The sequence below is a fragment of the Papio anubis genome, chromosome 11 (genome assembly GCF_008728515.1).
Source record: "Papio anubis isolate 15944 chromosome 11, Panubis1.0, whole genome shotgun sequence".
Lineage (NCBI taxonomy): Eukaryota > Metazoa > Chordata > Mammalia > Primates > Cercopithecidae > Papio > Papio anubis.
Genome location: NC_044986.1, coordinates 19,981,665 through 20,005,557, shown reverse-complemented (window position 1 = coordinate 20,005,557; position 23,893 = coordinate 19,981,665). Strand labels below are relative to the sequence as shown.

Below are 23,893 nucleotides of genomic sequence, written 5' to 3'. Positions count from 1 at the left end.
CTCACAGGGCCTCCCACAGGGCCTTGTTCAAAGTATAGCTGTTGAGTGGATGAACAAATGAAAGGCTGAATGAATGAAGTGCTATAACATTGGTAGGCACTGTTGCAGAGGTCGAGATAATGAATTGCACCTGGAAGGGCTTCCTGTAGGAAAAGTTAAGAGTTTCTCAGTTAAGAAAGGTCTGGGGGCAGTTTCTACAGGTTACCCTCCCTATCCTATTCCTGCCAACCTAGGAATGGGGTCAGTTTAAAATTTCTCATTATAAAATAATACATAGTTGTAGTAAGAAATTCAAACATTACTGAAATGTATAAGTACTAAAAGTCACCATCCTTGCCCCTACAGACATCCTATTCTTTTGGGGATAACCATTACTTCCCTTCCTCCCTTCCAGATTTTTTCTTTATATCTTTTCCTCAGTTGTGGAATTATTTTAAAGTGTTTTATTCTGCCCCAAAAGGTGTATGACAATGTCCTAGAGAGCCTGACTCATTATTTTACTCAACTGGGGATTTGGGGAAAGTCTGGAAAAGTTTGCAGGCCAGAGTTTATTTCCTAGGAGCCAATTTCCCAGCCCTGGGACACAGGGGTTTTGGTCTGGAGAGACCTCTTTCAGGAAGTACAGTGACTATTGATTTCTGCCGCAAAGAAAATTGACATGCCAGGAAATCTTAATAGTATGGAAAATATGAATAGTTTGAATGCATTTATGCTCAATAATTCTCAAGTTCAGGGATCGCTTTAATTACACACACACACATACACACACACAAACACACACACACACACATACACACCCTGGAGCACAGGTGTTGGTCTTCTTTATGATGAGCAGGATAGGGTGAAAGGGAAAGAGTTAGTGATGAGAGCCGATGTTGGTGAGGGCCCTTCATTGGGCTAAGCGCTCTCTACATATGTATCGTTTTATGCAAGTTCCCTGACAACCTTGTGAACTGGGCCCTGCTATTGTCATCCCCAGTTTATAGATGAGTGAACCGAGAGTCACAGAATTGAAGTATCTTACCCACGGTCAGCAAAACAAGTGAGGACTGGAGCTAGGACTTGCACCCAGGCCAACTGGCATGAGAGCCTGCAGGCTTAACTACAAAGCAGTTTTGGCGCCTGCCTAAGTTTAAGAATGCAGAATGGAATATGGAATCAGAAGTCCTAGCTCTATTCCCTCTTAGCTATGGGAGCTAAAATGTTCTCATTTCTCTGAATGTCAGTCTCAGCCCTTATAAATTGGGATGATAATTGTCATCCCACAGGGTTATTGGAGCTACTTAACTGGAAGTTTTTGGTCAACTCCAGCACACTGCACTGTTCCATTTTCATGAATGCCTCTTAGGTGGCCAGGAATTCAAGACCAGACTGGCCAACATGATGAGACCCCGTCTGTACTAAAAATACAAAAATTAGTCAGGCATGGTGGCACATGCCTGTACCCCCAGCTTCTTGGGAGGCTGAGGCATGAGGATTGCTTGGATTCTTGAACCCGGAGGCAGAGGTTGCAGTGAGCCGACATCACGCCACTGGACTCCAGCCTGGGTGACAGAGCAAGACTCTGTCTCCAAAAAAAAAAAAAAAAAAAAGAAAGAAAGAAAAGAATGCCTCTTAGCTAATTTCACAGTGGCACTTCTCAAGATGACTAAGATTGGTGGGGACCCCTGAGAAGAATAATTCTGAATGACAGGAATCTCCCATGTCAAAGAAAGGGGTGGCTGGAGAGTAATAGCTGTCCTTCTAACCACACTGTTTGCTCCCGGTCTCTTTCTCATTCCCGTCTCCAGCTGCATGGTCATTAGTGATGTAGCTTTGTGTCCATGGCAGTCTTTATGATGACTGCTTTCTTTTTTTACAATTATTTTATTGTCTTTGTGAAGCAATCTGTGCCTACTGTGAACAGTTAAATAACACAGAAAAGTAAAAATAACCATATTTTAAAATACTCACCTCTGCTTTCAAGACACTTCATTTTTTGGTTCTTGGCATGTGGGTTATAGACTGTATTACTCAGAATAGATTTTAAAAATAGCATACAAATACCATCCTTCCCCCAAATCACATTGAGGAAGGGCTCATTGTGAAATGTTAGTAGGCAGAGTAAATAAGGAAAGAAAATACTCTTGAATGAATCAGGTGGGCCTTCCCAACCCTGCCAGATTGGAATCAGGTTTTTCTCCTGCTTTGGGTTATTCGAACTTCAATACTATGCAAGGGAAAAACTGACCTTGGTTTATAGCATGCCTTGTGAAATGTCTATTTTTTTTTTTCCTTTAAAAAACCAAACACTGGCAGAGAATGTAAATGTGCCTTCTCTCCCGCTCCATGGCCTCTTTCCTCTAGCAAACGTGCGAAATCTCACACGTATTCATGTACACGAAGGCCGACTGTCTGATTCAAAATGACAAGGCTGTTCTCCATGTGTCTGTCAAAGGAGCCAAACTCCAAAAGCCAAACAAGACCAGATGGGAAACCACAGGACCAGCCCCCTGCCTTTGCATTGTGTTGTCACCTCACTTGGGTGGACAGCCGGCGCAGAGACGAAGAGGGTCAATCCTGTTTCTGAGTTGCATTTAGCAAATAGGATGGCTTTCTACTCCTAACTCATAGAGCGTCACCAGCCCACGGCTTTCCTTAGCCACCCCCTGTGTCCCTCCGAGGCTTACCAGCTTTACCTTCCCTGCTACAGAACAGATTTTAGAAAAGAACTCAGGTCCATGGTGCGGGAAACAGAACAGGTCAGCGGCAGTTGTTTATTGTGGATTCCTGGACAGCCTTCCTGGCTTAAGCTTGCAAGGCGAGGGGAGACCATGGAGTTCTTCCTCACTTTGTCTGTTTCAGCATCTGCATAGATGCTTTGTTCTAGTGAAGAAAGAGATGTAATAGCAAAACGCAGAATATCTTCAGTGCTTTATAGTCTGCCAAGCACTTTCACATTTGTGAACTCCTGTGACCCTCTCCGCCACTGTAAGAGGAGCAAAGAAAGTGTTATCCCTGTTTCACAGGAGGATACTGGGACTTAGAAAGGTTAGGTGATTTGCCTGTGTACTGATGGGGCTAGGACTTCCTCCTCTCCACCCGCTTCCCTAAACATGTCTCGAGAGCTCCCAATAATCCAACATTCTTGGAGGAGAAGATGAACTTGGAGGAATGACCTGAAGCCACCTGCTCCTGGGGCTCCTGACTCCCTCATGCCCACTTTCCCCTTTAGGCTCCGTTTTCAGTCCCCTCCTGGGATCTGTGTGGAAACAGTGTGCCCAACACCTGGTATAGCTGCATGGTCTCCTTCTCCTCCCCACATGGTGGCTTGTCTCCATCTGGGCAGAAAGTTGACAGTGACTGGCAGCTGATGTGTCTCTTTAAGGACTGCCAGGGAGCAGGCAGGCTGGCATTTTTGGGGGGCTGTCCCTGGTGATATTTTTCAGACTTGTTTTTGAGAAACCAAAACCTTGAGTCTGGTTAGTGTCTTGCTATTCCAGAAGGGGTGGCTCTGGGTAGCATCAGAAGAGGTGATCCTGAATTGCCCCAGGGTAGAAACAATTGCTGAGAAGTGAAACATGGTTTTTGACTTGCAGGAATTTGAAGAAGTAACGCACAGGAGTTGCACTGGCCTTTGGTTCCAGCAGTCGGGGCCGATCAAAGACCTCAGTGTGTGTGATGACTCTGGCCACTCATTTCTACTTGGACTTGCTCGAGGACCACATGCAGGTGCGTAACATCTTTTCACATCTTTTCACAAAGGTCAGCCACTTGTTTTTTCTTTGCATAAAATTCCACCGACCCAACCAGGATACGCCTTATTTAAGCAGTCTTCAATTTCAAATTCTAAAAGAATCTCACCCTCTTTTCCTGTAGCAGGCTTCTCTCCTGCCCCCTTCCCAGGCATTGCGGTCTGCTTGTATCAGAAGTGGTCAGATAAGGACCAGAGGGTAGTTGGGTGGAGCAGCAGCAAGCCGCCTGGTATATGTTGTTTGCTTGTTGGCTGAATATGAAAAAATTGCTTATATATTAATAATAGTAATAATGCACCGAGCACTATGCGAAGAACTTTGTAAACATGATCTCATTTAATTTTCAGACCAATCAATTAGGTATAAACACATTAGTATTCCCATTTTACACAGGAGAAAAATTGAGGCTTATGGAAGTTAGTTAGCTTGCCCCTAGTCATACATTGGCAGGGAGAGGTGAGAGCCGCATCTAGAATGATCTCACTCCAGAACCTTGTACTTTGAGCCGCTGCCCATATAGACTATTGAGTTTCAAGTTCCAGATGCAACCTGGAAGTAATACTTATATTTTGGCCTTATCTGTATTTCTGCAAGTAAAATTTTACTAACAAGCCCCCTCGGGGACAGAACCTAGAAAGCTGGGCCTTTTCCCCTGCCGATTCTAGAGTTAGTCTATTCTGCAGTCAGTAACTCTGCCACTTTGAGGGTGAAGCCTGGCCTATATGAGGGCTCCACTGTAAAAAAGTAAAAGCTCTCAAGTACAGAAATCCTTCTTCTGAACCAAGTGTTGCCAGATAAAGTACCGATGCCCAGTTAAAATTTGCATTTCATATAAACATTGAATAAACTTTTAGGATAAGTATCTCCCATGCAATATTTGGGCTATATGCATCCTTAAAAAGTACGTATTGTTCATCTGAAACACAAATTTAATTTGGTGTCTCTTTTTTTTTGGTCTAAATCCCTGTGGAACTCAAAACAAATATATCTGAACCACTCAAAAAACTGTAACGCCGGTCTGGTATCCAAGTGCATCTCAGAGACATGGTTAATATGGTGATAATAATAATAATGACAGTTAAGCACTGGAACATTGGGATTTCTGTGAAGCTTCTGTGGTTTATGTGGGATCAATGACAGACATTTGAAATAGAATTGGCACAGAAAATCTGGGACAGATGGTTACTGTATAGATAGGAGGTGACTTTTGACTTGATTAGAGTGATTCTCAATCCTGGCTACATACCGGAACCACCTAGGGAGTTTTAAAAAGAACTGATGCCTGGGCCCCACGACAGGCTGATAGTGAAATATTCTCACATTCCAAGGCTTCTCAAATGGTGTGGATGAAACAGTGGTACAGGAGTTCAGAAGAGGGGATGCTGTACAACTGCAATGGTCCCAGTGGCTTCCATGGAAGAATAGAGGACCCAACAGGCTGAAGGATGGAGAAAGTTTTTGTAGGCAGAGAGGAGCAAGGAGACTCTGCCAGGTGAAGGAATGGCTTGGAGCAGAAGGTTTGAAAGAAAAAAGTGTAAGCCAGGTATAGAGGATAGGCCAGTCAAATTAAAGTGACACATCTAACTAGGAGCAAATTTGTTTAAATTAAACTTATTGTTTCTGTGTAAAAAATAATAGGCCAGGCGCAGTGGCTCATGCCTGTAATTCTAGCACTTTGGGAAGTCAAGTTGGGTGGATCACCTGAGGTCACAAGTTAGAGACTAACCTGGTCAGCAGGGTAAATCCCCGTCTCTACTGCAAATATAAAAATTAGCTGGGCATGGTGGTGGATGCCTGTAATCCCGGCTATTTGGGAGGCTGAGACAGGAGAATCGCTTGAATCTGGGAGGCAGTGGTTGCAGTGAGCTGAGATCATGCCATTGCACTCCATTCTGGGCAATAAGAGCGAAACTCTGTCTCAAAAATGAAAAGAAAAGGAAAGAAATTAATAATACATGAAGTTGTGGCATTTTGTAAAATGCAATAAAACAAGACAGAGAAAATACGATTGCCTGTTAATCCATCATTGAATGGAAGTCACTTATGAATCCGGGGTACTTTTCTATGTCCTTTTGGACATTGATGAGAACACACCATACCACAATCATGTATCCCACATTTTTTAACATTCCATCACAGGCATTTCTCCCTGCCATTAGAAATTCTTCATGAACGTTTATGCTGGCTTCACTGGTCACCATGTTATCCATGTAGCATAAGTCTCTCAACCTTTCTCTCACGCTGGACATTCAAGTTGTGTCCAGTTTTTTACATATTTGGGGGTTGATTTGAGACTTACAAGAAGTGAGTGGGAGAGACTGAATATAGAACTTTCCCTAGTAGCCCATGGACTAAAAGAATTTGGAGGGGCTTGCTTCAGACCGTGCTCTCTCAAGTGCTGGAGAAGAACTTTGAAGTCTTCACCATCCAAACCAGGCTTCAGATTCCTCAAAGTCAAAATGGCGCCCATCTTGGGGTACTCTAAGCAATGTGTGCTGCTTTCCCTCCCCAGCCCGAAATCACATTTCCTAACAAATAGAGGTGCTACTCACTCTCAATACAGACCTCTGTCTGGCCAAGAAACTACTGTTGGGACCTAGGATTTTTTTAACACCCAATTAAATTGGCGTAATTGGATAGAATTGCAACTTCTTTGCCTCCAGCTGATTCATAATCTGTTTCACACCTGAGTGCTGTTTTTCTTGATTTTTAGTATTTTTCCCAGAGTAGTGGAGATGGGGTACAAGGAGAGAGTCCTTTCCTACTTTTTGATGTATTGATTATTTTTCTACCATTTTGAAGAAGGTACAGGTGGTTGGAGTATCATTAATTTTTCTTGGGTCAGGACTCTATTTGAACCCAAGGTTTCAGCACTCGACTATTCTTGCTATTTAAAATGTCTAGGCAATATGGAAACAGTCCAATCAGGAAGGAACAGTTGGTCAAGCTCAAGAGTCAACTCACGTGCCAGCTATGAACAAAATGGAATTTTGTCCAAAACTCACTAGGCGCAATTCCCTAGGCTGTGGAAATGACAAGTAGATCATGCTACCATGTTACATTTTGTGGGTTGGAAAATAAACTTAATTGGGGTATACCAAAGAAGATTGAAGTGTGCTCTTAATATTTAATAATTTTTTATCAGAGCTCCATAGTTGAATACGAAGTAAATAGGGAGGGGTGTTTTTGGCCTCCATCAAAGTGTATTATCTAGACCTCTTTTCTCCGTTGGGACAACACCCCTGTCTCTCTTGCTGAAGCTGTGCATATTCCTGACCTGAGCTGACAGTCATTTATTCTGTAGAAGACTTGTATGTTGATGAATGCTTCTCAAACTTGAACATGTGCTGGAATCACCTAAAAGGCATGTTAAACTCCAGATTGCAGGAGCCCACTTCTGATTCAGTAGGGTCTGGCATGAGAGGGTCCAAGATTGTGCAGCTCTAACAAGTTTCCTGGTGATGCTGTTGCTGCTAGTCAGGGGACCAATTTTGAGAATGACTGTGTTAGACTTTAAAGGCTTCCTTTAGAAACATCTAGTCTGAGTATTAAAAATTCACGTGCTGCCTCTTCCTTCTCATTAGTCCTGCTACTTTTTCCTCATGGGTCCAGACTAGCCTCAACATTCTCCTGATACAGTAGTTTAGAACCTTGCTACCTATGTGCTCCATGGACCAGCAGCACTGGTATCATCTGAGAGTTTGATAGACATATTTGGAATCACAAACCCTGCTCCAGGACTATTGAATTAGAATCTGTGATATGGTTTGGCTGTGTCCCCACCCAAATCTCATCTTGAATTGTAGCTCCCATAATTCCCACATGTTGTGGAAGGGACCCAGTGGGAGGTAATTGAATCATGGGGGCAGATCTTTCCCGTGCTGTTCTCCTGGTAGTGAATAAGCCTCATGAGATCTGATGGTTTTATAAAGGGGAGTTTCCCTACATAAGCTCTCTCATTCTCTCTTGTCTGCCACCATGTGAGATGTGCCTTTTCTTCCACCATGATTGTGAGGCCTCCCCTGCCACATTGAACTGTGAGTCCAGTCCATTAAACCTCTTTTTCTTTATAAATTACCCAGTCTTGGGTATGTCTTTATCAGCAGCATGAAAATGAACTAATACAATCTGCATTGAACAAGATCCTGGAGGATCTCTATACACAATACAGTTTCAGAAGCGTGGAGCTAGGCACCCGGAGTTACACTGGAGTTGAAGTCTATTTGCTTACTATAACCCAACCACTTCATCGTAGAGCTGAGGAAACAAGAGCCCACAGAAATAAAATTATTCGCCCACTTACAAGTAGCTGACTCTCCTTGGTTTAGTGTGACAACTTAAGGTGTTAGCTAATAACCTCTAAAAAGCAACACAAATCCCCTACCTCACCTCCTCTAATAATATCATTGCATTTTTAAATGGTCTTAGAAATGGAAAAGTCTGAACTTGAAGGGCAGGTGTTCTAACAATTAAATGGCAGGCAGAAGAGTCAAGACAAATAGCACTTTCACTAAATGGATGCTGACACACAGCCACTAGAAACTGCTAGTAATGCATCCAGCTGATCTCCCGCTACTAATTCCTGGCTGGAATCTGGGCTATAGGACTCAAGTCTCAAGTCTTGATACTACTCATGCAGATACTCTGCTCTACACAGAATGGGGCAATCAGGCCTGCAGTCACTACCCTCATAGTCCTAGAGAGACACCTGCACTCTTTCTCTCAAAAACATTCCACAAAGCCAGCATCACAGGCAGATTCGAATAGAATAGACTATTGCTTTAGAATGTAGCAAATGTAAAATGTATGTTTGTACAGCATTGTGCACTCAATTAAAGATGAGAAGGGCCGGGCGCGGTGGCTCACGCCTGTAATCCCAGCACTTTGGGAGGCCGAGGCGGGCGGATCACAAGGTCAGGAGATCGAGACCATGGTGAAACTCCGTCTCTACTAAAAATAGAAAAAATTAGCCGGGCGCAGCGGCGGGCGCCTGTAGTCCCAGCTACTCGGGAGGCTGAGGCAGGAGAATGGCGTGAACCCGGGAGGCGGAGCTTGCAGTGAGCCGAGATTGCGCCACTGCACTCCAGCCTGGGCGACAGAGCAAGACTCCGTCTCAAAAAAAAAAAAAAAAAAAAAAAAAAAAAAAAAAAAAGATGAGAAGGAAAAGGCCAGGAATAGGCTTGAATGTAGGGCTGGAAAGGCCCACAGTGATGCATCAATCTGCAGGTCCTCAGTCCTGGCCAGTGCAGCCACTCGTCACTTTGGGAGCACAGGATACAGAAGGGAAGATGGGCTAATAGACCAGGGTGGGAGCAAACCTCAGGCAGGGATAGAGGATGGAAGGGGTGTCCAGTGCTAGGAGAAGGTGCGCATGTTCACCATGCATTTATGTGCCAAGCAGGCCAGAGTTAATCTGTCCCACCACCATCCCAACTCTTAGAGAAACAGAGAGACCGATTCTTAACTTTATTTTCATTATGGAGTCCTTAGAGAGTCTAGTTAAGGCTATGCGGTCTCTCTTACCAGATGTAAGTGACATTTGTATTGTTTGCATCTGTGCATACAATTTCAGGGGTTTCATAGCCCTAGAAACATGAATCTCTAGGGGATCCAAGGATTCCACATGAAAAACTCTTGATCAATGATCTAAGTCAGTGCTTGTCTAAGTCAACGTTAGCCCTTTAAGTCCAGACTTTTCCATTTCTAAGACCTGTTTAAAAATGCAATGATATTACTAGAGTGGTGGGCTTGGGGATTTGTGTTTCATTTTTAAGATTATTAGGCCTGACTCACACGGCTGGTCAGTGGTGGAAAGAGTACCAGGCCTCCTAACTCTCTGTATGGGTCTCTTTAGACGACCCCAAAGACAGACGCTTAAGGTAACCCAAATTTGGGAGCTGAATCTACCTGAACTGAAGGAAGCCTTGAAATAATATATATATATATTTGATTTTCTAAGTGCCTTTTTAGAAGTCAAATGAAAAGCCAAGGTCTTAATTGACGTATTTCATCTACCAATACATATTAAGCACCTACTATGTAAAAGACTGTTCTAAACATGAAATAAAGCAGTCAACCAGTCAGATACTGGCCCTGCCTTTGGGATGTCTATGGTCTAGCTGGGCAGACAGAAAAGGAACAAGTACTAATTATTATAAGTTGCTGCTTAATGAGCATTATAAAGGTTATCTTGAACTCGTTTGGAGAAACTGTGCTAAATAAATGATTAACTTTAATACTATAAATAGTGTTAAACCCTCGTGTTTATGAATAATTAAAGGTGCTTCCATTATAGAAACTCAGAGCTCAGGGCACCTCCTGTTTGGCTGTTCCTTCTCAGAGTGGCTGTCCTGGCTTGCAGCTGCAACTCCACCATGTCCCTGTGGGTTTTCCCTTAGTGCACGTGCGCTGGTGCCTGTCTCGCCTGTGGGTGAGATGTGGGTGAGCCATTTGGAGCCAAAGCCAGACTCTCTGATCGGAGTACTCAGTAAATATTTACAGTATCTCCTTCTCACATCAAATGCTGGGGATAATCAGAAAAACTAATGAACTCAGATTGACCCCGGTTATGCTATAATAAATATTTATATGGTGCATTTTGGGAGGCTGGCCATGGGACTGTGAGGAAGTGGCTGTGGCACTTTCTTCTAAAGAAGTAATCAACATCGTTCTATTTCCAAACATCCAGAACAAAGTCAGGGGAGAGTGAAACATCCCACTGGGGGATGATGAATGCTTGAGCCCTCTTATATCCCAGAGATCGGCAGCACGCTGTTGGCAGGTCGGTAGCGAATTAGTGGGATCCTGTGCTTTCTGGCAAGGCTGCTGAGTCTGTCGGCGATGAGAGATCAGGTGAATGGAACTGCGTATTTTGGGCCACTCAAGTTTGCTGTAAATGCTATTGCCTTTTACAATGTTTAAGTTCCAAGTGTACAAGAAGGCTATTGGGGGGCCCACTCCATGAACTGGTGACCAGACTACAGTGTGAGGCAATGACTTGGTAGGCTATGATGATAAAGAAAGATTCACAACCCTAAACTTGAGTTGGGAGGCACTGCTGAGTCATGCTTAGAAAAGGGTCCAAAAGCTTCCAAGGAATTGTGCTTATTTTAAAAGATATCCGGGTGAGAGAATATGGCTCTGTGCTAAGCTAGGTCTCTGAGAGCTTTGGTGATCGATACCTAGAGATGTTGGAATCTACTGGACATTGCTCGCTTTTCTCTCTGTTTGCCACTTGGCCCGGTTATGTTAAGCTGCTCCAGGACTCCCAGGGTATCTGGGGGAGCTGGCTGAGGTCTCCGCAACTTGGTCTTTTTACTACCACTGAGGAAGAAACTAATGTCAGCATGCTTGCCAGATGCAGATGGAGTTCTGTGCTCACATATGGCATCTCATCTCATATCTGGGAAGGAAATGTTGAAATAACCCAGGAAGGATACATCTGGAATGGAGCAGAAATGCTGTCTCCTGCAACATCTCTTCTCAAGATTCTCTTTTATAGGAAAGGTGGCCCAGACAATCAGAATTCAGACCCTACGCTGGCCAAGATTGGGTCCAAATCAACACAGGTGGGGCAGGAAAAGGGACAAGGAGAGGCATGCAGGTTGTGAACTTCCCCCAGGCAGAAACTCAGTTTGGATGATTCATACTTATGTCCTTCTTCCCTCCCAGGATCAAGACAGGTGGTAATTTCTTACCGTATGTAAAAAAATTCAATCATTTCTCCATCCTGATCTACATGTGTGGCATTAGTTGTATATATAAGTATACCCAACCAGTTTGGTCATTTGTACTCACTCAGTTAATTAACACATTTGAGAGAAAAGTTGTTTTTAATAAAAATTTGAAAAAAACTTCTGACTTTTGAGGGACTGAACAAACCCACAAAATTAGTCAAAAGGATTGAACCAATTTAAAGATAGAATCAACCATTCCTACCAAGCTCCAAACATAAGTAGGTGGCAGATGCTGGCACACACACTTAGCCATGGCTTGGGGTGAAGAAATCACCACTTGGCCAAGACACCTCCATGCTTCCTGCACTCCTCGGGCTCCTCCAGATGTGGCTCTGCCATCCGGGAAAATCATCTTGCTGCCAATCTCTTGGAGACTTTAAGTTAATGGCCCATTGCATTGTAACTGTGCATTTAGGGTTTGCTTTCCAGCTTTTTCCTGGATGGTTTGAGGAAGTTCATGCATTAAAGGACAATGCTTGGCCAAATAAAGGAAACTGAGCTATCTCATGGAAGTGGAAAAAAGAGTCATTGCTTTGAGGGACATGGCTAAGTTGATTTTTGTACCTGGACAATGACCTGGACTGGACATTTTTAGCAGCAGAAGCCAAAAAGGAAATGCCCTGGGTGACATGTTGTCTGCCCTCTCCTAGAAGAGAACATACCCATTCATTAGCATCATCTGCTGAGTGGCTGGGGGTGGACATGGAGAAGTCTGCAGGCACAGGGAGAATCAGCAGTAACAGTCTGTAACTCGGTGGATTGTGATGTAATTTTCCATTGTCACATGAAAAGCCAGAGGATGATTTCATTCCACTTTTGTCTCCTAAACAATTTTGACTTCCTGTTTAACACCAAGTTAGCACCTCACTGTGGCCAAGCTGTGACATTTGTTGAGGACTTGTCCCCATGATTTTCTGGTTTTGGGATCCCCTTGTCTAACTACCTACTTGGTCAAATCTGTGAAGTCTCATGGTCCTCTGAGATATGTCCCAGGCAAGGTGGGTGATGGCTGTCTCTAGCAGGAGGGAGCAAGAGTGACTGATCACTTGATTTCTTCATTTATACAATGGAGATGATTTTTCTTGCCCCTTGGAATGGTTATAAGTATGCCATGAGGCCATATTTGTGAATCATGAGTACCTTGTGCAACTCTAGTGCAGAGGAGGTGCTCAGAGAATTCCAGTGTCTTTCCTCTGTGGCAGAGCAGGACCTTGCACACAATCACAGGATTGGGAGTCCTGGAGGAGGGTGGAGTTCCACAAGGCTCTGTTTGGCAGGGGTGGCCTTTTGCCTATCTGTTTGTGCAGTCTCCTGTAGATAGAAAGACCCAGGGCTGTGCTTCTTAACCCTCTTTTTGGGACGTGATCTATTTGAGAATCCAATAAAATCCATGGTCCTTTTTCCTACAAAAACGAACATGTAAGTAGGAATAATGACAACTTTTGTGGAGTACTGACCTTGTGCCAGGCCCTATGCTGAATGTTTCCTGGATTATTTAACCTCTGAACAAGCCTTGAAGGCAGATACTATTTATTCTCGCCAAATGCAAATACTGAGGCATAGAAAGTTAAGTAACTCGGCCACAGCTATACTTTGTGCATTCGTTTCCCAGGGTTGCCACAAGGAAGTATAACTGGGTGCCCTAAAACAATGGAAATGTATTCTTTCACGGTTCTGGGGAGGGTCTGAACTAGAGCTCGAAGTGTGGGCAGGGCCGTCCTCTCTTAAAGGCTTGAAGGTAGAGTCTGTCCCACACCTTTCTCCTGGCTGCTGCTGTTGCTGGCCATGCTTGGCAGTCTTTGGCTTGCAGCTGAATAACTCCAGCCTCTGCCTCTATGGTCACCTCTTTCTCTGTGTCTGTCTGTGTCTCTTCTTCCTCTTTTTTTTTTAAAGAAGGATACCAGACCTCATTTTAACTAATTACATCTGTAAAGACCCAATTTCCAAATAAGGTCACATTCTGTGGTATTGGGGGCTAGGACTTCACCATATCTTTTTAGAGGACACAATCAACCCATACCACTTACTAAGAAGTAAAGTCAGGTTTGAACCCAGATACCCTTGCTTCTGAGCCTGATTCTTTAAACCCTACGTTGAATTACTTCCCTAAAAATACACAGATGCACTCATGTCAAAACATGGCATATGTGATGGGGTTCTGGACCTCCTCCACAAAACCCACCCTGGATATTGGATGGTTACAGTAACTTTCCCTCCCCATCTTTGGCCTTCCAGGTACCTGTCCCTGAGTCCAGTCTCCAGAAAACTTGGCTCAGGAGACTGGACTCAGGGACAGGTACCTGGAAGGCCAAGGATAGGAGGCCAGGGCAGAAGAGGGAGGGCAGGGGGAAGTGCCCTCCCAGCACCTGGCTCAGGAGGCAGGGGTCTGAAGCCCTCCACCTGGTGAGTGGCCCAGAGTGTGCCCTGGACTTGTGGGCACCATCCTCAGAGGAACAAACAGAAACCAGGATAGAATTTCCTCACCACCACGATTTTTAAAGCACCTATTTCGTTTCCCAGCTCAGTGCGGGGAAGCAGGGATCCTAAGAGGTCCTAAATTTAGAAATCATTTTGGCCCTCCAAAAATTTAGGACCTGTTAGTATAAAAGTCAAGAGATGCTGTGAATCAGAAACTTGGTGAGTGGGCAACAGCCAAGCAGACAAACAGCCAAATCCAGCAGAAATAGAGAGCCCCAGGAATCAAAGAAGGGGATTAGGAACATACAGAAGGAAGTGAGAATTCAGGACAGCCGTCAGGGCAGCGAGCGCTGAATGCTCCAGCAAGGTCAGGACGACGCCTGGAATCCAGGCCGTTCTTCTCACTGATCTCAGGCCTGCCCGGCCCTTTCATGCCTCTGTGCTGTCGTCCATGCTGTGCCTTCAGCATAAAATGGCCCCTGGGCCTCCTCTGTGTCGAGCAAGCTCCCCTTCATCCTTGAAATTTCCTAGAGATTGAGCTTCAGTGCCACATTCTTTGCAGGTTTGGCTGCTCCTAGCTCTATCCCCTCCATGCTTTGTTCTGTTATCACTGGGGGCCTCATGTCCCCGTTTATGGCGTGCCTCACCCAGTAGACAATGGGACCTTGAAAGCAGAACATCACCTTCTTCACCCTTTGATCTCCAGAGCACAGGACAGCACCTGTCTCCTAGTTAGATGATCCGTGTCTTTGTCTGTCTGGCCGCTAAAGCAAAATACCTTAGAGTGGATAATTGAAAAACAATAGAAATGTATTGTTCACAGTTCTGGGGGCTGGGAAGTCCAAGATCAAAGTGCTGGCTGATTCAGAATCAGGTAAGGGCCCTCCTTCTCCTAGATTGGCCTTCTTGCTGCATCCTCAGGTGGTGAAAGGGAGAGAGGTGAAAGAGTACCCTCAGGCCTCTTTTATGAGGGCACTACTCCCATTCATCTGGGCTCATTAAGAGGCCCCCATCTTAATACCACGTTGGAGATGAGGTTTCAACAGAATTTTGGTAGGAGCACACATGTTCAGACCATCAGAGTCAGTATGTGGGGAGGTTTGTTGACTGGATATATGAAGGCCTTGTAACAGGCCCAAGCTCACAGGTAAGAGCGGGAAATTGGGCATACCTGTTTGAAAGTAATGGCTGGTGAGACATAGGAAGACAGGTGGGTGTGTCTTCATCTGATGTCTCTTTAGTCAATGGCTTCATGATGAAGGCTTGGAGGTGCATGTCCCAGGTTTAAACCCTGGCTTCTAAATGTCTGTGTGTCCTTGGGCAAGTGACTTGACCTCCCTGATCCTCAATTTTCTCACTTGTAAAATGGCAATATTAACTACACTACCTACGTGGCAGGGGTGTGTGTGGAGGGTGTATGTGAGAGTGAGATGAACTCATGTAACATGTTCAGCACAGTACCGGACACAGAGAAAAACATTCCATAAATACTGTTGTGAATAATATTGTTGTCATTGTGATAAGAATGATTCAAGTTGAAGGCACCTAAACAGCTGTGATCCTAGGTTAGCTTAATAAGAAACATTTAACCCAGCCCCTTTTGTTGGGCACAGCTCTCAACAGCAGCTACAAAAATCCTTTCAAGATTGGCAAGAATGTTCTTCTAAATGATGCAGCCTCTTGACACAATGTATATTTTCAAGACCCAAAAGTTTCCTGAAAAATTACATGTACAGGGGTCTATTACCCCTTCAACAATAGTTCACGAATCCTGAAAGTGAGGTGTTTGATCCTTTCTCCTCGGTAAGACTGAGATGAGGAAATCATATTCATTGTCAGAGTCAGCTGTGAAATCCTCAGTTGGCAGAAGGAGGAAGGGGCTCTGCAGGAGGGTGAGCCCCCTGGTGTGAGATGAAAAAGGAAAAGGAAAGGACAGGCACTCACCCAAACTCCTCACCAAGAGACTCCTGGAACTTTCTTTCTGCACATTCAAAATGTCTCTTTTCCTTTCAAATACAAGCCTGTATTTCTGAGCTGTGAGCATTCTGAGACCATTCTGAAGTAACCTGGCACAATGTTGTAGCTCTGGGCTCTGGTTCTCATCCCATCACCAGTTCACTATGTGTCTTTTGACAAGTCACTTAACCTCTCTGAGCCTGGTTTCCTTAATCTACAAAAGGTGTACTGGACTTATGGATCAAGGCACTTTCCAGCTTTGGCCTTTGTTGATGTTTATGTCTAGGAGGTAGCTTTTCTCTCCACCGGTGGTGTGAAACTGCTGTTCACATTGACACGGTCGGCCTGAGTTGGGTTCAGATCTCAACATCATCTTCTACCCAGCCAAGGGACTTGGGGCATGTCTCTTATGATCACTAACCTTCAGTTTCCTCTTCTGCAAAATAACAGAAACTTTACCTGCCTGGCTGGGCTCTGGGGAAGACTAAATGAAATAGCTTGTGTTTCTAGCCCAGACTCTGGCACTAGCCAGGCCTGGGAGAAGTTTGGTTTCTCTTTTCTTCTAACACCCATCTTCCCTGACTTCCTTTCTCACATAGTTGTTCTGCCACTTCCTCCCCATTTCCACAAAGTCCAGACCAGGAAAGCGAAAGTCAAGGTTACCATCCTTCTCCTATGAATCATTGGACCAGCCCTGTTTTCCACTCCCCTGCCCAAAATTGCAGCTAAGCACCCTTTCTAAATTCATGAGCATTCCTCTGATGATGATGATGATAATGATGTAGGCAACGTCTATTGCATGTGGCAGGCTCCAAGATGAGTGCTTTGGGGACATTCTTTCAATTCTCATACATGAGGATGGTATTATACCCATTTAGCAGATGAGGAAACTGATGCCTAGGAATGATTGATTGGTAACTTCCCCCATCAGTAGGAAAACAGTCAACATCTTGGGCAGAATCCCAATTTCTTGATGGACTAGGTGTTTATCCCTGCTTCCCTGGTAATGAACCTCCTGCTTCTCAAAACCCTGAACATTAGAGTGGGCTTAAGTCAAAGCCTTTAGCCAGGCAGGAAGGAAAAGGATATGCAAGCATGGTGGGCCGGGGAGGGTGGCAGCCAGCAGTGACAGTGTCACTGGGCTGGGAGTGAGGCTGAAGGCTGGTGGCCCCTTCCCCCACACCTTCTACCTACTTTGGCTCTGTGGCTGTCACAGTGTGAAAAATGATCTCCCAGTGGCATTGACCTGCCAGACTCTGATTGGCCATTAGCTACAACTGTGCCAAAGCTTGTGCACAGAGCTGGGAGCTGGGAGAAGCGAGGCATGAGGCTTGGAATTACACAGTGGCCAACTGTGACCCTGGGACCTTAGCTTATACCCCTGCATGTTTCTGCCTGAGAAAGGGTGAAGGGGAATCTAGCTTCCAGGACGGGAGCTGTCACTCTCATTTGTGTGTGTTTGTATTTGCTGCTGGGAACTCCTAAGCTGCAATGTGAGGAGGATCTGGGAGTGACTGTGGCTCCTCTCTGGCTGAAAGAATGGAAAAGAGGAAATGGGGAGTGGTGCTCATAAACCTGGGGTTGGAGAGCAAGCTGCTTCCAGTTGTGAGCAGAGCTAGCCAGGCCCTGGGCTGGTCTTTCTGCTTCAGGTGTGCGTGTCAGCCTGGGTCCTGCCAGGAATTCTGCACTTTCTTTCTTTTTCCTTTTCTTTTTCTCAAGACAGAGTCTCACTCTGTCACCAGGCTAGAGTGCAGTGCCACGATCTCGGCTCACTGCAACCTCTACCTCCCAGGTTCAAACGATTCTCCTACCTCAGCCTCCCGAGTAGCTGGGACTACAGGCAAGCGCCACTACGTCCAGCTAATTTTTGTATTTTTAGTGGAGACGGGGTTTCACCATGTTGGCCAGGATGGTGTCGATCTCTTGACATCGTGATCCGCTTGCCTTGGCCGCCCAAAGTGCTGGGATTACAAGCGTGAGCCAGAGTGCCTGGTCCCAGGATTCTGTGCTTTCTATGTGCATGGTTGGCTTGCCTTCCAAGGCTTAAGGCAAGATTTTTCCATTCCAGTCCCAGTTCTTCCCCATCAGAGGATGCTAGGGTGGGAATCTAAGGCCAGGAGAACTTAGAGGTCATTAGTTTTACCTGGGTTGGAAGCCTAGGGCTACAGAGTCAGCTGTGTGACCTGAGCAAGACACTGAAGTACTCTAGGCTTCAGTTGCCTCATCTGTGCAATGGGCATAAAAATAGGCCCCAGCTTTTAGGTTAATTGTGTCCAAGATGTGGAATGTAAAGCACATAGCAGTAGCTTGACACACGGTAGGTGCTCATTTAATGTCTTTCTTACTGGTAGCAGAACCTGCACAATCTCTTAGACATGTCTTTGGGTCATAACATTCAATCGAACTTGGCAACTTTGCAGTAATCTACTCACCCGCACTCCCAGATCCAATAAGGTGCCCTCTCAGACAAACAGGTCTACCAATGACTATGACTGAACTTTATCCAGCCCTGAGTTCCAGGCAGAGCAATAACCACATTTATTATTTGTGAACTCATTTAATCCTCAGTATAACCCTGTGAAGCAAGTATTGTTTTGTCTTCATCATCCCCAGTTTTATAGGATGAAGGGATGTTCTCAAGTGAACATGGCTACTAGGAGGAAGTCAAAGCCAGGATTTGAAAGCAGATTTCCCTGAGTCAGTAGGTGATGCTGCAACTCCCATCACAGCTGTGCAAACTCCAGCCACTTCTCAGCCCCTCTACTCCATCATCCAGTAAAGGAGAAGGCTGAAGATTTCAGAACGGTGGCAAGGGGAAGTTTTGTCCAAAGTCAGCCTCCAGAATATTGGACACAGATATCCTCAGTCTCTGAAGAGGTGGCTTAACTTCTTCCTTAGCCTACAAGACAAAGCACATGTGCTTAACATTCCCTGTGATCGCCCTGAAGCCAACACAAACGCCAAATTCTCAGTTCAATGTAATAGAAGGAAAATGTACAATCTCTGTACTGGGTTGAATCAAATCCTCCCAAAATATATGTCAAGTCTTAACCCCTGACACTTCTGAATGCAACCTTATTTGGACACAGGGTCTTTGCAGATAAAATCAAGTTAAGATGAGGGCATACGGGATTGGGGTGACACTAATCAAATGGCTGGCAGTCCTTATAAGAAGAGGAAAATTTGGACAGAGACGGAGACACACAGGGAAGACAGACATGTGAAGATAACAGGCAGAGATCGGAGTGATGCGTCTACGAGCCCAGGAAGGCCAAGGATTTCCAGCAACCACGGGAATCCCGGAAGTAGCAAGGGAAGATCCTTCCCAAGAGCCTTCAGGGAGAATGTGCCCTACCCACACCTTGGCTGCAGATGTCTAGCTCCCAGAATTGGGAGAGGGTACAATGCTGTTGTTTCAAACCACCTAATTTGTGGTAATTTGTCACTGTAGCTCTAGGAAACTGGTACAATCTCCTAGAAGGGGAATGCTTGTATCATCCTGGAAACCATTTCACCTAAATGTGTCTGACAGATGGAGAAACTGAGGCCCAGGCTTGTGCACCAGCCAGGGAGCTCAGGGCAGAGCAGTAGTCACACGATGGCAGATAGGACAGGTGGCTGGCAGGTGTTCTCCAGTCCTCAGTGAATGGCTAGTGCTCAATGTCACCAAACACAGTAATGCTTCTGTGCAGTGTGGGGCTGGGGGCTCCATGACACCAGGTCTCCAGCCTCTCTGCCTCAGTCTTTGGCATGAGTGCTGTGGGCCTTCTGGGAGTGGGCCCCCCTTCTCTGGAAGACACCACTGGGTTCTAACAAAAGCTGTGCTCTGCGCCCCTCTCAGCACCGCATGCCCTCCCCGAGGCAGATTGAGGCCCGTGCAGTCCATGGGTGGTCAAAGCAGGTTTCGAATGTCAAGCAGACTTTATGGGCTCCATTCTTCATGCTGTGGAGAGGCCCCCTGACTGGGGTGGGATCATTTATAATGTGGTTATGCATTTGAAAGGCTTCCATATGAAAAGATGCCGGGACAATGGCATCGACTTGGCGTTCTCTCTCCTAAGTTGAAAATATTGAATATACCTGAAGACTTAGCTAACGATCTTTGGGGAGAAGGCATTAGAAATCTTGAAGAGGTTTTCCGATGCACCAAAGACAATGTCAATACTGTCTGAAGCCACCTCCTCCCCAACCCCCTCCCTGCCTGGGGACTGCAGGGGAGGAATCCTGGCTGATTATTCTGCCTAGCGGTGCTACCTGGGAGTGAGACAGTGCTGGCAGATTATGATGCTACAAGAAGCCTCTAGAACCAAGCCCACTACCCTATTTAGGGAAATGCACTTTGCAGCTCAAATTGTCTGAATATTTGGAGAGGTGGGATTTGGCCACACAGATAGTTGTCTCATTTGTTTAATTTGTAGGGATAGGTCCAACCCCTTCCTGGTGACAACAGTGTCCAGCATCTTTTTTGGGGTATGGATGTGTTTACCTTCCCCTCTTATTCATTTGCCTGTGATTTTTCATCTGTATATTATTCAATGTTCATTTTTCATCCATGTGCCTGAGCAGGTCATATGGAAAATTCATTGTGAGTAGTTGAATCTTTAGATTTTACCATCTTTTCACACTTCTAAGTTTTGTTTTCTTCTGAAAAGACTCTATTAAAATATGAAATGGCGGTTTTCCTCTTAATAAAAATTACAGTCAATTCAATGATTGACCATAAGATGAGAGATGTTATTTTAGGTTTAGATTGCTGTGTGAGACCTGTCATCAGAGTCAACTGTGCTGAACTTCCAGAAGCTTCTTTCCTGGCTTTGAGAGAGCCTGAGGAGCAGAGGTGGGTGCTGGCACCCTGACCGGCTTTATCGCTCTCTTTTGTATATTTTACTTTTAAAAAAGGTAGCTGCTGTTGCTTTGAATAGCGGAGAAGTACTTGCTTCGCCTGCAGACAACAGCTTGGGGAAACTTGTGGAAACAGAGACTCACGTAGGACTAGGATGCTGCTATCCATGGTCCACTCAGGAAAGAGAATCAATCACTTTGACTAAATAGATTAAATTCTTCAGGAAAACAAGTATTTTGAACTGGGGCCTGGGCCTTGTCCATTAATTGACCAGCTAGTTGCCTGAACTGATTCTTCCACCTACACACAGGTAGATTAGCCTCTGAGTTCCCCGGAGGAACTCAGATCAGGAAGTTTCAAGATGAAAGTTCCTGTAAGATTTCTCCAGATCTCTCCCTCCTTCACCTGCCCCCTGCCCTCACCATGAGGCAACAACCTTACAGAAATGGCCCCCTTGGCCCCTTCCCATGGAGGAGCATGAAGATACTCCAGGGTAGAACTTGTTCTGGTGGCCCTGTGAACCCAAGGCTCCATCCAGCCTCCCTGCCCCCACCTCCAATGTATGCACTGGATAAAAACGATGAGCCACCTCCTTCCCACCATCGCCCCCCAACAAAAGTCTAACCAAGCCTATGCCCATGATGTGGAAATTCTTGCCTCACCCTGGGGTTCATAGCATGTCCTTGTTTCAGGTCATACGAAGTCGGTTTTCTAAGGCAGATGAGAATTCTAAGGGTACTCACACGCCAAAGGAGAATACAAGAAGCTCCATCCCTTTCCCCAATACTTACCAAATGCACTCTAGAGGCCCTCAGCACAGCTGACCACCCAGATGCCACCGGCTTGGCTTCCTTTTCCAGGGGCGGCCCCATGAGCTCCATGTGGGGCTATATCCCCACCTGCTCTGCCCTCCTCCTTTTCTTCTGAACATCTCCCCTGCCTCCCCACCTCTGACGTCACTCCCCATCCTGGAGTTGTCTGTCTTCAGCCAAGAGCTGGCAACACGACATTTCTCCCTCCCAGGATGCTTCCAAATCCCTTCAGAGGCATCTCTGTCAGGGGGTTCCGAGGCGAGTGTCACCTCTCAATTGCTGAAGAATATATTAAAAATTCTTGATAGCGACACTTTCTTCTTAAATACAAAACCAGCCCTTTTCAAAGGCCCCCTGAAGGGCCAAGAACATGCCCTGACTATAGGGAAGGAAACATTTTATCCCAGCAATTCTTAAGCAGAGAAACACCCAATTGATTCGGCCACTGAAGTGTGAAATCATTTACACAGCGCGCCGGCAGGGCAGCCACACTGTGCAGAGGCTCCCCAGCCGAGCTCGGGCCCAGCTGGCCCTTGGTAATCATGGCCTCTACTCTGGCTGGGCCAGCGCTGCTGTGGTCAAGGCCAAAGCTGAGGCACAAACTTAGTTCATTAGTGTGCCCACGGCTGGTGGGGAAGGGCACCCAACAGCCTCATGCCTGCAAATTAATTGTATGCCAGCGGCTTTGCAGCGGGATGCAGCACATGGCATGTACTCAATAAATGTTGAATACCATCACTAGCCTCATATTCGTTAATATTATTCTAAATCTGGCCAGGAAGCCCTTTATGTGGAGGGGGCCAGAAGCCAAAATGAACTGCTTGCATCCTGCTCATTGTCAGGAAGGGATGGTGCAGGGAAGTCAGCATTGCAATGAATGCTTTTGAGTAATGTCTACCCTGGAGTTTTTTCATGGAGATTCAAATCAGCTTTGTGGAAAATGGGCTCCCATGGCCAACAAGGCAAGATGTCACCACAGGTGTCCAAGCAGAGGCTTGGGACACTCATTTCTGTCCTTGGAGGAGGAGTCTTAGCATGGCAAGAGGCATCTGAGCCCCCCACCCCCAGCAAACCCTTGCATATTGTATCGGTGCATTAACAAGAGGCCATTTGCCTTTCGTCAATTCACTCCTTCTACAATTTTGTATTGAGTGCTTACTAGGTGCTCTACTAGGTACCAGGAAACTATCCAAAATTTAAAACATGAACAAAAGAGATCACTCACAAAAAATGAAACAGGATGATATGAAAGAAGAGTGTGTCTACTGTAAATGGAGTGGTTAGGGAAGAGCTCTCCTAGAAGGTGACATTGGGTCTGAGACAATGCGAAGGAGCCAACTATGCAGAGAACAAGATTCCAGGCAGAGGGAAGCACAAATACCAGTACCACGAGCCAGGCATAGTTCCATGTAGTGGCTGAATCCTGTAACCAAGGGGAGCAGGCAGTGAGATAAGGCTGTACCTATAGATGGGGCCCAGGCTGTGCAAAGCCTTGTGGGCCAGGACAAAAGGAGATGAGATTTTATTCGAAGAGCAACAGGACGCCGCTGGAGGGTTTTATGTAGAGATGACTTGACATCATTGGACTGACGCAGGATAAGCATCTTCCAGAACAGTACCTCTTTTTGTCATTGTGCCTTTCAGATACTGAGAAAATGTTTTGCATGGGTAGACCAAGGGAAGAAATAACTCTGCTAGTGAGTCCATAGAAGTAGATGCAGGGACCAAAATCCTGTTTTGTAATGCAGTGTGCTTTGAAATGCCTTGAAAATATTCCCAGCCGATTCCTGACTCTTTAGGGCTGCTTTGGGCTCACTTGAGCTGTAATGAAGGTGGCCCTTATCAGCCTGAGCTTGAGCTGCCTTAATTAGACCTAGATTCTCTATCTTTAAATTGGTCTTACATCAAAGCAAGAGTTATAATTGCAGGTGATGTATTTTCGAGTTGCATTGTTATGTAGAATACGGCTGCCAGCAGGTTGTGTTAGGATTATTGAAAAGCAATTTGCAGGGAGGTCTGTGGGGGAAAGGTAGTTCACCTCACTAAGCCTAAAAAAAAAAAAAAGAAAGAAAGAGAAAAAAAAGGAGCAATAGATAGCTGGAGGTCTTGGAAAAACATGTTTAACAAGAGGTATTGTTCAGAATTTTACCAGCTCTATTTTGCATGCACATCTGGCTTAAGCCACTCCTGGCTCAGAGAGACTGGGCTGTTAAGTTCCACGTTGTTAGAGGTCATTACTGGTCTGCATTTGATATGGCTGAGGGATTGGTTTGCAGGGGTCAAAATAGGTTATCAGGAGAGCTCAGGCAGCTGGAGGCAATTCTGAGGCTTTTCACCAATTCCCTACTCTTAAGTTTTGGACTGGGAGATTTTAGACTCACAAGGTACTCATGG

General features: G+C 45.4%; 1 long non-coding RNA gene across 1 annotated transcript; it reads left to right on the top strand.

Moving 5' to 3' along the window:
- Positions 1-1,570: 1,570 nt before the first annotated feature.
- Positions 1,571-23,563, top strand: LOC110744174. The gene is made up of 2 exons (XR_002524446.2): positions 1,571-3,711; positions 18,458-23,563. It is a non-coding gene; the product is annotated as an uncharacterized LOC110744174 (long non-coding RNA).
- Positions 23,564-23,893: the final 330 nt, after the last annotated feature.